Source organism: Phalacrocorax aristotelis, chromosome 2 (genome assembly GCF_949628215.1).
Source record: "Phalacrocorax aristotelis chromosome 2, bGulAri2.1, whole genome shotgun sequence".
NCBI lineage: Eukaryota > Metazoa > Chordata > Aves > Suliformes > Phalacrocoracidae > Phalacrocorax > Phalacrocorax aristotelis.
This window is the reverse complement of record NC_134277.1, coordinates 158,771,917-158,787,725: the sequence shown is the minus strand read 5'-3', so window position 1 is coordinate 158,787,725 and position 15,809 is coordinate 158,771,917.

Genomic DNA, 15,809 nt, shown 5'->3' with positions numbered 1-15,809 from the left:
TTTGAAACGTAATTTCCTTATGGTCTTTTGCCTTAGTGGTCATCAAGTGTGCTCATCAAGTGTGGCACACTGAGAGGGTGCCACAACTTGTTAAAAGCACTGATTACTCTCCTCTGCTACTCTTCCATGTGGGCACACGTGACGCTGCAAGCCAGAGTCTGGGCAGAACTAAGCAAGACTCTAAAGCTCTGAGAAAGCAAGTGAAAAATATTGGTGCCCAAGTTATCTTCTCCTCCATACTACCTGTTGGAGGAAAATGGGTGACTAGAAATAGGCAAATGATACAAATCAACTCGTGGTTACATGGCTGGTGTCGACATGAGGGTTTTGGCTTTTATGGCAATGGGATGTTCTTCAGCAACCATAGGCTGCTAGGGAGGGATGGACTCCACCTGTCTGGAAGGGGCAAGGGAACCATTGGCAGCAGGCTGGCAAACTTGGCGAGGAGGGCTTTAAACTAAGGAACTTGGGGGGAGGGGGACAAACTGGCAATGCTAATGCCATCACACACAATAGGGGAATAAGACGGGACAACCTGAGCAGTGATAAAGGTGCCGTGGTGGCCTCATGCGATGGCAACCAGGAGACCGACTACCTCAAGGGTTTGCGTGGCTGTAGTGGATCCTCCTACACCCCTCCAGGGAAACCTGTGTGCTCAAGCACCTTTCTGAACTGCCTGTACACCAATGCACGCAGCGTGGGGAATAAATAGGAGGAACTATAGGTCTGTGTGCATTCGCAGGGCCATGATCTCATTGCAATCACAGAGACACGGTGGGATAGCTCACATGACTGAAATGTGGTCATGGATGGCTACAGGCTTTTCAGGAAAGACAGACCAGCAAGGGGAGGTGGGGAAGTTGCTCTTTATGGGAGGGAGCAACTGGAATGCATCGAGCTCTGCCTTGGAGTGGAAGGAGAACAGAGTGAGAGCTTGTGGATAGAAATTAAGGGACAGCCAAATATACTGATGATCCCAAGCTGGGAGGAGTGGCTGATACACCAGAAGGCTGGGCTGCCATCCAGCGAGACCTGGACAGGCTGGAGAGCTGGGCCAAAGGGAACCTCATGAAATTCAACAAGAGCAAGTGCAAGGTCCTGCACCGGGGAAGGAACAACCCCAGGCACCAGTACAGGCTTGGGGCTGAAGTACTGGAAAGCGGCCCCGTCGAGAAGGACCTGGGAGTGCTGGTGGACAACAAGGTGACCATGAGCCAGTACTGTGCCCTTGTGGCCAAGAAGGCCAACAGTATCCTGGGCTGCATTAAAAGGAGTGTGGCCAGCAGATCGAGAGAGGTTATCCTCCCCCTCTACTCTGCCAAAGTGAGACCACATCTGGAGTACTGTGTCCAGTTTTGGGCTCCCCAGTTTAAGAAGGATGTGGAACTGCTTGAGCAAGTCCAGCGGAGACCTACGAAGATGATCAGGGGACTGGAGCATCTCCCTTATGAGGAAAGGCTGAGAGACCTGGGTTAGTTTAGCCTGGAGAAGAGAAGACTGAGGGGGGATTTCATCAATACCTATAAATATCTGAAGGGTGGGTGTCAGGATGATGGGACTGGGCTCTTTTCAATAGTGCCCAACGACAGGCCAAGGGGCAATGGGCACAAGTTGGAACACAGGAAGTTCCACTTAAATATGAGAAAAAACTCCTTTCCTGTGCGGGTGCCAGAGCAGGGGCACAGGCTGCCCAGGGAGGCTGTGGAGTCCCTTTCCTGGAGACATTCAAAACCCGCCTGGATGCGTTCCTGTGCCCCCTGCTCTGGGTGTGCCTGCGCAAGCAGGGGGGTTAGACAAGACGATCTCTAGAGGTCCCTTCCAACCCCTGCCATTCTATGATTCTGTGATCAATGCTTATCTGAGTTCCTCATGAAATTTAACTTGGTAATTTGCTTTACACAGCATCTTTTTGAGATAAGTAGATAAAACACTTCTACCTTGTTTGACTGAGGCACAGACAGATTGTTAGGCATGTAGAGTTTGTAATGCAGAAAACTTGTTTTTTCCTGGAGTATTTGTCTAGAAGGGCAATTGCTACTGGTATACAAAGTGTCCTCTTGCAGATGCAGTCACTGCCAATGCCTACCCACTCATTTCCAGTATCTCCAGTGGTTTCCCACTCCAGTCCTGTCTCCTAGGTCTAAGGTCTGCCTTTTGCTGTCTAAATCCCTCTGCAGCACCATGTTTGGAGAGGAATGGATGTCGTTGCTTCTTTTCTGGAAAAAAGCAAAAAAATGTAAGGTGTTGTGAAGGGCAAGATACAGTTTGTGGGTTATGGGAGCAGTGGGGACTCCCATAGTCCAGGGGAACTAAAGCAAGAGGTGGGAGACTTAAGTATGGGAGATGGTGGGAGAGGAGAAGGGTAGGTGGAGGCAAAGACCCTGTGGCCTTCTGTATCTCAAAGTCTTGCAGAGCCATGCTGGCATCTCTCAGTATCCCCCACCAAAAGCCCACCCAAATTCATCTGCTCACCTCACAGCCAGCCCCTAAACCATGGGGTCTTCCATCCCCTGCATGTATTCCTCATGCTTTTCTTCAGTCATCTCCTGCCAGCTTTCTTCTTGCCCATTTGCTGCCCACATTGCCACTGCCACCAAGCTGTGTTTTGCCTACAGAGCTGAAAAGCTGAATAAAAGCCACCATCACCAAAGACATCCATTAGAATTTCCCAACTTTAGCATCATTAATTTTTCCCTTCCCTCCCCTTCCCTTCCCCTTTTCGTGCATTTAGTTATGCCAATATACCAAGTTCATAAATAGAAAGCTGTGATAAAGGTGTTGCTTTATCTGGTTTGTGTTGTATTCAGCCACTTGGGAAGAGGTCATGCCCTGATGTGACTATCAAAATCTGAAAATAGTTTCAGATTTGATCTCACATATGCCAGCTGGTCCTGCATGCTTACAGCCTGATTCTGTAAGTCATATGTCCTTCATTAAGGATTCACATGAGGTGTCCTGTTGAAGACAAAATTCCTTAGAGCCAAAACTGATCAAAAAGGTGGCAGCCAGTAAGGCCAGTATTTCCAAGGCTAGGTGACTGCTGTCAGTAAAGTAGCCCGATGCTGTCTATCATTCATGTTCTTTTTCTTTAGGCACTGAAATTTATTAATTTTGCCCAAAGTGATCTAGGACTTGCACAGCCAGGTGCCATGTCCTGCCATGTATTTCTTAATCCCCTGAACCTTATCTCTGCTCTCTGGGAGCAGATGGGATTCTGAAATTCATCTGACTAAATTGGGATGCCCAATGAAACAGTGAAGGAGGGAGCATGTATTTAAATAGTATGTAATGACTAAAAAACCCCAAATGCACAGAAAATGTAGAGAGAATTCAGGGTTAAAATGCAGCTTTTCAACATTGCTAACTTCTAAAACCACTTGAAGAAATGCTGTTCAGAAAATCACTGACAGGGTCAATTTCTGACATCGCCTTGCCTCATGGAAGTTCACTGAATTAAGCAAGATTGTATACATGTGAATGAACAAAATTTAGCTCAGAGTTGTTCGTCTGCTGTGACTGCTACATAGAAAATATTTTCTGTTGCTTGACCATATTCTGTCCTTTATCTTGGTACAATTTTGGCAGAAGAACAGATATGACATACTGTGTTTAGCACATCTGAGGAAACTCATTAAAGTTTGAAATAGAAAAATATCTATAGCCCTTTCCAACCAATCTTGTCTCTACTGAATAGGTAATTACTGAGATTAAACAAGCGTCTCTAAATTGCTTATGTATTCCAATTGCTTCTATTTTCTGCTGGCTTTATGAATGTCCTTCTAAAGAAAGCATGAAAGAGATATATGCTTTATTTTTTTTGAAATAGCCTGCAGAAGAAATTACTTTCATTTCAGGAATAACAACAAGTTGTTGTTTCTGAGGAATAAAAACTTTCTTTTGCAATACTTGAACTGGTTTCCACTTCGAAGTTACTGAAGCAAGAGAGCTTGCATGTATTTTTAATCTTCTAAATTCAAATCTTCATAGTAATGAAGAAGATAAAACAAACAAAAGATTCTACTTGAGGTAAAATAATAAAGTGATTCCTTTCTCCCAGCAAAAAGTCATTGATGGAAGGAATTGCTGTGCCTGCTTCTCAAAACTAGTTCCCGACCCCTGCAACAATTACAGCAGGTACTTTTTTTAATCCTTGATATCATAGTGTTGGAGATGCTTTCCCCTAATCTAAGACTATAAATAAGAAGAAATCATAATCCCGCTAAAAGATATTCCTTTGACTTTAGCAGAATAACGATTGCTGCAGCGCAAATGTGAACAGGACTAAGCACAGACCTTAGGTTTGCTGATTTCTTTTTCTTGTTGTGTTTTCCAAGAAGAAATCGTTCATTTTCTTCATGGCCTTTCATTCATGAACCACAGAAAAGATGCAGAAATGCTACACGGTATTGGTAGTACTCATGCATAAATTGTGATACCGTATTTAATGCCTCTTATCAAAAGGAGCTGGACAGATTTTACAAATGTAGAGTCTGCAAGAATCTCTTCCCAGCTACTTGCCTTCCAGTTGTTGCTAGGGTGCCTTGCACATGGTTATGTAGTTATTTAAATTGTAAATGGGTCAGTGAGTAAAAGCTAGTTGCATCATGCTCTTAAAGTGTTTGAATCTTTTATTGCTTTGTTTAGAAGTTATCGTGGTGTTTTTGCACGGAGAACAGAAGATGAACAACTCACTGCTTCCTTTACAGAGTATTGTTTACAGCCTGCTGGTATAAGGAGAGGAAGGCAAACAGGTGTAGCGATTCGAAGCACCATTCCTTGTTTGTCACATGAACGGCTTCTGAATGAAGATTTTTTAAGTATAGACTTTAATCTATACGTAATGTTTTGAATCTTCAGAAGAAAGGAACAAAGTAAGGGAATATCTCTACTTTTATCTCAAAGGGCTCCTAGAAGTAGTATATCCTGTTGTAACTATTTCAATATCATGAGTTTTCTTACTTTTAATTTATGGAAGGATAACTGTGTTGCTCTAATAGCAGACATCTATTTCCTCCCACTAAAATGGCTTTATTGTTCAGAAAATTGGACAGAACTGTCTGATGAAAATGGTGTATAACTGGGAAATCTTTTACTGTGTGCTGAATTTCTACTACAGGTGTGTAGTGTCTTCTACGCATCATTAAAATGTGTGGTTCTAAGGCAAAATAGACTTTAATACCAAATATACAATGTGACAAAAGTCTGTGAAGGAAAATGCACTTCGTCTAGAGCTAAAGGTTCTTCTTCAGGACCTTATTAAAATCTTTGAGAATGTCATGAAAAGTCCTGTTTTAAGTGCTTTGTGTTATACAGGAGTGGGTTTCTAATTTACCACATAATCACTCTTGGTGATTGTGCATAATAAAGCCAGTGAGATGCATCTGATTTTTTGTTTGTTTTGCTTTTGCAAATATTAATCAAATCTTCAGAACTTCATATCAGTTTTGTAGATAGATCTGTCAGATACACCTCTTTCCCTCCCTCCCTTTTCTGTGTATCAGGATAGCTTCTCCAGAAATGGTGATGACATTCACTTTGCAATCGGAAAATAATTCCATCATATGTTGCATCAATATGACTAATCGTGGATGGCAGTACTATCTCCTGATGGTTTTTGAAGACAGGAAAGCTGCTTTCACAAGGAATAAGGTTTGGCAGAATAGAAGTTCTGTCCTGCACTTATCTGGCCTTTCATGTTATGCTTAATGGATCTTGTTATTGATGTTCTAGTGTAAAAGGAGAAAATTGCTAATGCAAAATTTTTCTCACTTAGGCGTAATATTAAAATTTGCTGTGCTTACGTTATGCAAATTTTTTTAAAATCAGCCATTTAAAACAAGCCACAGCTATCAACGTGTGCACTGGAGACAACTCATGGCTAGAACCAAAAAATACTGTGCTGTGATATAATTCAGACCTGTTTCGATCACTTTCTGGCCATCTTCAAAAGTCTTCCAACTATAGATACACTTACAAATGAATCAGCCCAGATGTAGCCTCTACGGGCATAGGATCAAGTTGTTGGTCATTACTGCTCATAGCTGATCTGCATAACCCAGCAGATTTATTAACACAGCATTTTCAGATTAAGCCATCTTCAGTATGATTTACACTGGCAGTACTGTTACTTCCAAATGCAGGAGCTCATTTTGGACAGTCCCCAAAGAATTCATTGCTTTGAATGTCTCATCTGACTTCTGTCAGGGAATCTAAACACGTTCCCATCCCACACAAGCAGGCTGTGGTCTCAGGCGACATCCTCCTATGGCTTCAGCGTTGCTCTCTTTCTATTCACAAAAACTGCAGAGAGAGCAGTCCTTAGTTTACAGCTGCTACTTGCACGCCTGATTGTTAAGTGAAAGGCAACTGTGCAAAGCACATTTTTATATTAACAGTAAAATGTTTAATGGCAACATTAAAGGCAAACTACGTACATTTTTTCCATATTGTTTAAAATGCAAAAGATTAACCCAGCCTGCATCTTCTCCTACTACCTTTAGACAATTTTTTTGTCATTGATTACAAACTTCTGATGTGATTATTCAGTCACTTTCATGTTGCATCTACTTATTATTGGCTGGATGTTTCAATATTCCCTGCATTCTTGTACGCTCTTTCAAAGAGTAAGTAGAAAGCATTGCTGTCACGTAATCAAAGCCATCCTGAAGGAGAGACTTTGTCTCATTTGACCTTTTTAGAGGAACAGGCTTGCATAAACCTCTCTTCTCTCCCAGGTATGGTGCAGTACTAGAACAAGAGACATACTGCTTCCTACCTCATCACTCCCATTCCAGAGAGAAGTGGCCCATGAAATTATACCTTTCCACTTGGCTTGCAACAGATTATCTTTTTGCTCTCTTGCACAGGGCAATACTTCTTAAAGCAAAAGGAGGAATAAAAATAAATGAAGGAACAGGTTTTTCCCAGGAACTCTGTACAGTGACAAGAAGCAACTTTGATTACAAGTCAGAATAATGAGAGGCAGTAACTTGTATTTGAAGCAAGTTAAAATTGAGAAAAAGCCAACTGTTGTTTGACAATTATCTTGACTCAATCCTTAATTTTAGTTCTTCTCAAAGAAGACAGAGAAACTGAAGGACTCCATCAGCCTCTCATCTTCAGCATCTTGGGCTTGTGTTAGTGGATTTCAAAATGGCTCTCCAAAGCAAATGGAAATGGTAGGTTTTTGTGGTTTCTTCCTATGAGATTGCTTTTGTTCTCCCATAGCATTTGTTGAGGAAGGATTTATGTGATTGCATTTCCAACTTGAGCTTGAAGAATATTTGCCTGGAACTCTCCTTGTCTTTGAAATGCTCAATGGGTAAAATTTCTGATCAGAATAGCTTGAAAAGGTGCTTTTTTTAATTCTGAGAACTGACAACCATGACATCAGTAACTAAACTGTAGCTGAGTGAGGTTATGGCAGGGACAAGGAAGAGGACAGGAGATGATATGAAGGTTGGTGGAGGACCTCAGGACTAGGAGTAATTTCTCAGTGCTGCTCTCTCAATGTTATCTCAGCCCCAGCATCTCCACCCAGCTATGTCCCCAGTTGCAATGGCTGGCTGGAAAGGTAACCTGATTACCTTGCCACCCCATGCCTTGCTGAGGAAGGACACCCTACAGATCAGGAGACTTCTATAAGAAATTAAAATCTCAGCTCAACAGTCACACTGTTTAGTTGATGTGGTCGATTTCCTATGTGGCTGTCAGTCTAGTGAGGTAAGAATTGAGGCCAGTGGTAGATGTCACCCAGGCTGCTATATTGTGACTTTGGATTCAAAATGATGAACAGCTCAAAAAGGCCACCTGTTGCACAGCTTCTCCCCTAATGTATGAAGTCCACTTAAGGTTCAGGCTGATTCAGCATAGTCAGGGATGTGCTAACAAAAGCTGTATTATAGAATTGTATGTTTGTAAAATAAATTGTTATAGACCCATTGTTGCATCTGCTGGAGTGAATGAGACATGTGAATATAGATGATAAGCGGTACACAATTCCTCATTTGTAATACACTAACTTACAGTTCAATGTTACCTGAAGTGTCCTAGGACTGCAGAAGAACCCCTTTTCTGGTAACTTCTGTCTCTGGAGAGAGCCCAAGTAAGACGAAGGTGGGGTGAGAGGAACATAAAGGATGAAAGGAACATTACTACCATTCTTTTATCACCCAATTCTACTGATCCCACAAGTCTCCCTTTATCTCCATCAGCAGGTTTCAGGCACCAGGGAGTCTGCAAGGCCGTTCTCCACAGTACTTCTTCAGGCACTCCCATTTGATGGAAGTAAAGGGAAGTGCAGGAAGGGACAGACAGGAGACTGTGCCTGCAGGCTGCGAGGTACATTTAGAACTGGGAGGCAAAAAGCAAGAGTTGCTGGTCTTTGGATATATGCACTTCACAGAATGAATCCCTAGTGTTTTGCCCACAGGAAGAAAACTGAAATTTCAAAAATGATTAAGGGATAACACTAGCCCTCTCCCTGACGTAGATTCTGCCTTTGGTAGGGCTGACCCAGTTCTGTTCTTCGTTTAGCGAGACGGTATGTCACTAGAATAACAATATGGTTCAGTTCATACACAATGTCCCTTGCCATTGCTAAGATTCAGAATGTAATTCAGTTATAAATATAGCTATTAATTTCAGGATCTCTAGGGATATGCTGAGACACTGATGCCTAGCTCCTACATTACTTTGCCATGTATCTTACACAGTCAAATCGCAGAAACGTTTTCATACATTCTCCAGTTCTGATTAATAAATGCACCCACAGGAAAGAAAGTTTACATCAGAACATTTTATTGAAAATTTACCTTTCCTGTTAAACTTATTGGCTAGCTGAAAAATATAGTTTGTGTAAACTACTCTTATCATAAATAAATGCGTTCTTTGTGAGCAGGGACTCAAGACTCAGACCCTGCCCTTGCCCTGCTGTACGCTTAGGGTCAGGACACTTCATCTGTTTTCCTATTCCCCATATTTGAAATAAGATCAATAATTGTTACATCCTCTATAAAGAACATTCACTTCCACTGATGCAAAGCATTTGTACTGGAGCAAGATGTTCTGATAATATTGCAAACTGGCCATCCTCCCACCTGCTATCTTGGCCTGTTATGGCACACGTAGGATCAGCAATCCAAGCACTAAAAATATATTAATCTGACCCGCTTCTCTTCCTGCTTTTTCCAAACCATGAGGCTGGCTTAATGTAATATTTAAACAATAATAATGAGCATTAGATTCTTCTTCTTTCCTTTAGATATTTGAGACTTAAGGTTACACTTGTGTCTCATTTCAATCATTTATGCGCAGCAATCAGAGACTTAGCTTCTTTTGTGAAATTTTATTTCCAAAGATCCAGTAGTCAGGGCTTTGCCACACAAATAAAGTACCATGAGTTGTCTAAAATCACAGCATTTAGTGCACAGCCTGCATTTCACCACAGTGTAACTCTACATTATTTCTAGTTTCATATTTTATGTAAAACTTTAGTTCTTGGAAAGCCACCCCTCCTAGCTTCGGCTGAATTCAGATTTTCTGAATTGCTATGTTCCTTTTGCGACCTGAACTAGTCCCCTCAGGAGGACAAGGGAGTGAGAGAGTGGCTGGGTGGGCATCTGGCAGCAGGCCAAGGTCAACCTGCCACAGAACTGAAGGAATTTACTTCTTAGAACTTGATCCTGAACATTATCTTGATACCTAGAAGAATTCACATATTAATTGTGGCAGTTCAAACCGCCTTAATATAGCAAAACAACCCACTTTTCCAGAAATTGCACATATTGTGAAACTAGCGTATTACAAACTACAGAAAACATACTTTGTAGTATAAATTATACTCTGCAATGCATGCTGCTTCACTTTGCCTCCAATGGAATGCTTTCATAAACCAATTAAAGTATATTTTGAAATAGTATCCTAATGAAATCATAATCACATATGTAAATGTCCCAAGTAGACACTGATCTTAAAGTAGTCAGAGAAGAAAAATGTTATGTGCACTTTCATTGGAGACTAATCTGTCTGAAAATAATTCATATGACACCAAATTAGCTATGTATTAAGTCAGCTTCTTTTGTAACTAATCTGCAGTCCATTCCATTTAACTTCATATGCTTTTGGCAAATGTGTTTCTTAGTATCTGATTAAGAAGAGGTGGGATGAAGGAAGAACCTTGTTCCTTAGTTTCCTCTTGGCAAGTTCCATACCTGGTAATGCCTCCTGCCGGGGCAGTCAGGTTTTGCAAACTCTACGGCTTTGACCTAAATGTTGAACAATCTGAGTGACTTAGAGTATATTTGCATTTGTGCATCGAAAGGGGAGAATAATGTATAGTACTGCATTGGGAGTCCATGCCCAGGCACTGGCAGCAGGGGCGGTCCCTGTGAGGAGAGGCCGGGGCTGCCCCGTGCCGGGCACAGCCGGTCCCGGCCGGCTCCAGCGGCCCCACGGCAGGGCACAGCCGAGCCCCTCAGCCGAGCTGGGGGCGCCGGGGGGAAACGGGCTTCAGAAAGGGCCAAAGGCAAAACACGGCACAGGAGGAGGAAGCCGAGGAGGGAGCAGCAGCAGAGGCACCCCCAGGCCGGAGGAGGGGGAGGAGGGCAGGAGGTGGTGCAGGCTCGGAGCAGGGACCCCCCGCGGCCCTGCAGAGGCCCCGCCGGAGCAGAGACCCCGCCTGCAGCCCGGGGAGGGCCCCACGCCGCAGCCGGGGGATATTTCCTGCGGGGGCTGCGGCCGTGGAGAGCCCAGGCGGGAGCAGGGGGTCCCTGAAGGGCTGCAGCCCGGGGAAGGGCCCGCGCTGGAGCAGGGAGGGGTGTGAGGAGGGAGGGGCGGCCGAGGGGGGCTGGGATGGGCTGCCCGCAGCCCCCGAGCCCACCCCTGCGCCCCTCGGGGTGGGGAGAGGGGTCTGGTGTGGAGGAGTGCAGCTGGGAATGGGGAAAGTTGGGGAAGAAGGGGAAAAGGTGTTTTAGTTTTTGTCTTTGTTTCTCACTACCCAATAATAAAATAAATTCACTTTCGCCAAGTCAAGTCTGTTTTTCCTGTGTCAGTAACTGGCAAGTGATCTCCCTGTCTTCATCTTGACCCATGAGCTTTTTCATGCTATTTTGTCCTCCTATCTTGCTGAGAAGGGAGAGAGAGAGTGTGGCTGGGTGGGGATCTGACTGCCAGTCAAGGTCAACCCTCCACAGGTGTTAACTGCTAAACAGGAACATGTACTGCTCAATAATCTGCCATGTGTGTGAAGAAGAAGAGCATTGTGCAGAGGACTGAAACTTTACATGTGAAACAGAAAAGCAAATATGGCACATGCTACTTCTGAAAATAAGAAGAGAAACAAATGTGAGTTCTGGTGGGTCCTTCATAAAAAATATATATAACAGTTTAAGTGGGAGTTTATTTATCTGAAGTACTGTTGCGGTTTAAGCTGGCAGGCAGCTAAACGCCACACAGCCCTTTGCTCACTCCCATGGCCCCAGCGTGGTGGGGGAGACAATCGGGGGAAAAAAGTAAAATTCGTGGGTTGACATAAAGACAGTTTAACAGGACAGAAAGGGAAGGGAAATCATTATTATTATTATTACTATTATTGATAAAAGACTATACAAAATAAGTGATGCGCAATGCAATTGCTCACAACCTGGCAACCAATGCCCAGTGGTCACCGCCCCCTGGCCAACTCCCCCCATCTTATATGCTGAGCATCACGTCATATGGTATGGAATATCCCTTTGCCTGGTTTGGGTGAGCTGTCCTGGCTGTGCCCCCTCCCAGCTTCTCGCTGGCAGGGCATGGGAAGCTGAAAACTCCTTGACTAGTGCAAGCACCGCTCAGCAGCAGCTAAAACATCAGTGTGTTATCAACACAGCACTGTACCAGCTGCTAGGAACAAAATTAACTCTATCCCAGATGAAATCAAGACAAATACAAAAATTTTTGTCTGGGAGATTCATATCTGACTGTTGAGAAAAAGGTGAAGTAAATTCTATGTTAAACACCAGAAACAATTGTCCTGTAGCTCTGTATAACACAACCCTGGCATTGTCATGCTTGTATTTTGTAATAAAAGAGACTCCATAGAGAGTGTGTCACTGGGGTAGACACTAACTCGTACAGACAAATAACTTTATATATTCCCTGATAGAAAAGGATCACAAAATCATTAAGGTTGGAAGAGACCTGGTTCTGACTTTCCTCCCCCATTCAATATTTATACACATTGATAACATCCACCTGAGCCTTTTCTGCTCCAGGATGAACAGGCCCAGCTGTCTTGGCCTCTTCTAATATGGCAGATGCTCCAGTTCCTTAATCATCTTTGTGGCTCTTTGCTGGACTCACTTCAGTGTCTCTTTTGACTGGAGGGAAAAGAACTGGACCTAGGTCCAGCTGTCTCTTAGATGTGCCTCATGAGGGCTGAGTAGAGGGGGAGGATCATCTCCCTCCAGCAACCTCAGCAACCCTCTTTGTAATGCTGCCCCGGACGCTGTTGATGTTATTTGCCATAAGGGCTCATTTCTGAGTCATGGTCACCTTGGTGTTCAGCAGGATCCCCAGGGCCTTTCTTGCCAATCTGCATTCCAGCCAGCTGGCTACCAGCCTGTATTGGCGCATGGGGTTGTTCCTCTCTGAGTGCAGCAATTTCCATTTTCTTTTATGAGATTTCTGCCAGCCCATTTCTGCAGCCTGTTGAGGTCCCTCTGAATAGCAGTACATGACTCATGGATTGGCCACTCCTCCAGTTTTGTGTCATCTGCAAACTTGCGGAGGGTGCTGTCTGTCCCATCATCCAGATCATCGATGGAGGTGTAAACAGTGTTGGCTCTTGGAGTACAACCCTTGCGACTTGCCTCCAACTAGACTTCATGTTGCTGATGGCAACACTGAGCCCAACAGTTCAGCCAGTTTTTATTCCACCTCAGTGTCCGTTACCTAGTCAATATTTCATCAGTTTTTTAATTAAGAGGCGATGTCAAAACCGTTGCTGAAGTCAAGATACATCTGCTGCTTTCACCTTGTCCACCAAGCTAGTCATTTTGTCATCAGTCAGGTGGACATGATTTCCTTTCTGTAAATCCATGCTGACTATTCCCAGTCATCTTCTTGTCCTTCATATGTCTAGAGATGGTTTTGAGGATTATTTGCTCCATCACTTTCCCAGGGATTGATGTGAGGCTGACCAGCCTGTAGCTCCCAGTTCTTCTTGTTCTCACTAGGCTACTTAATGCTTTTGCCAGTCCTAGGAGCTTGTCTTCAGCAAAACAAGACAGAAGCAAATCTACTGCTCAGTATCACACTCAAGACTGGTTCAAAGAAGGCCAAATCACATATCCACTATGTTTTAAGAACAGCTTCCAGTTTTCATGTGTAATATAGTGACTTAAATCCCTAAAGACCAACCTTCTGTCTATAAGTTTTCTAGTAGAACAGCTACATATAATGCTTAAGTGAGCCAAGATGCTTATGGAGTATCATTTCAATAACAGAGGTTCAATTTTTGCATCACTGACAGTAAAAACATCTGCCACTAAAGCTGTAGAACACTTCAATTGAAAAAGAAGGTGCAGAGGTCACCTTGAACTTATAACTACAGCTGATGTGAAGTACAAGTGAAAATCAGCTGATGCACACTTTATACTGCATAAATCTCTCTGTGAGAGTGGATATAAATTCTGTCAGCAGCAGTAGGGTAAAAAGTATTGTAATGCCCTTGTAAAGAAGTCAATGGTTTGATTGCAACAACCGTGTTGTAAATGCTTCTCACCCCTCTTTCCTAACCAGCACTGAGCATCAGCTAAAACTTAACTCTAAAATGAACATACAGCACCACCTCTCGATGGGATTGCTTTCTGCAATGTGATCATTGTAACCCTCTCCTCCATCCTGCCCAACCCCTTGATAAATGTAATGAGAATTTGGGACAAGTGACACAGTATTTTGCTATTATGAATCTGTAAGAGTACGATTATTCTGCCATCCCTGAAGGCTGCAAGATCAATCTGCCCGCAAAAGTCCAGTAAAGTGTTGCTATTTACAACCCTCAGGTTAGACCCATCCACTTTGAGCAAACTGCCTGCTGGAGACATCTGTATGTTGACATCCAAGGAGTATTCCAGCAAGAACTCCAGGTATGTCAGGACATCTGTTGTGTTTTAACCCTGGCCAGCAACTAAGGCCCACACAGCCGCTTGCTCTCTCCCCACCAGTGGGATGGGGGAGAGAATCAGGAGAGTAAAGGTGAGAAGATTCGTAAGTTGAGATAAAGACCGTTTAAGTAAAGCAAAATCTGCGCACAAGCAAAGCAAAGCGAGGGTTTAATTCACTCCTTCCCATGGGCAGGCAGGTGTTGAGCCATTTCCAGGAAAGCAGGGCTCCATCACGTGTATTGGTTACTTGGGTAGACAAAGGCCATCACTCCCAACGTCCCCCCCCCCTTCCTTCTTTTTCCCCCAGCTTTGTATGCTGAGCATGACATCCTATGGTATGGAATATCCCTTGGGTCAGTTGGGGTCAGCTGTCCCAGCCGTGTCCCCTCCCAGATTCTTGTGCACCCCCAGCGGGGTGAGAAGCAGAAAAGCCCTTGACACTGTGTAAGCACTGCTCCGGAATAACTAAAACATCCCTGCATTATCAACACTGTTTTGGTCACAAATCCAAAACACAGCCCCATAGGAATTGTAACTTTATCCCAGCCAAAACTAGTACAGCATCGTAAATGAAACTAGGATTGGGCAACAGAGTCAGTTCCTCTATTGAGAGGTAGAAACCCATATTTAGATGCTTTTACACCGAGGTAGATGTAGCAGGTATAGGAATTTGTTTCAGCCCCTGGAGCTGGAAGGCAGGGACGGAGAGTGCAGTAAACCCCCCATAATCCAGGAGGAGGCAGTTTACAACCTGCTGCACCACCTGGACATTCACAAGTCTATAGGGCCAGAAGGGATCCACCTGAGAGTACTGATGGAGCTGGTGGAGGAGCTTGCCAAGACACTCTCCATCATTTATCAGTGGTCCTGGTTAACGGGGGAGGTCCCAGACAACTGGAGGCTTGCCGATGTGACACCTGTCTACAAGAAGGGCTGGAAGGAGGATCTGGGGAACTACAGGCCTGTCAGCCTGACGTCGGTACTGGGGAAGATTATGGAGCTGTCTTGAGTGAGCTCACCAGGCAAGTGCAGGACAACCAGGACATCAGAGGCCTAGTCAGCATGGCTTCATGAAAGGCAGGTCCTGCCTGACCAACCTGATCTCCTTCTATGATAGGGTGACCCACGTAGTGGATGAGGGAAAGGCCGTGGATGTTGTCTACCTGGACTTCAGTAAACCCTTTGACACTGTCTCCCACAGCATCCTCCTAGAGAGCCTGGCTGCTCATGGCTTAGACAGGGGACTGGCTGGCCAGCCGAACCCAGAGAGTGGTGGCCAGGCACGAGCAGGGTTCCCCAGGGCTCAGCGTTGGGGCCAGTCTTGTTTATTATCTTTATTGATGATCTGGATGATGGGATTGAGTGCACCCTCAGCAAGTTTGCAGATGACACCAAGTTGATCTGCTCAAGGGTAGGAAGGCTCTGCAGAGGGACCTGGACAGGCTGGATACATGGGCTGAAGCCAATTGTGTGAGGTTTAACAAGGCCAAGTGCTGGGTCCTGCACTTGGGTCACAACAACCCCATGCAACACTACAGGCTTGGGGAAGAGTGGCTGGAGAGCTGCCCGATGGAGAAGGACTTGGGGGTCTTGGCTGACAGCCGGCTGAACATGAGCCAGCAGTGTGCCCAGGTGGCCAAGAAGGCCAACAGCATCCTGGCT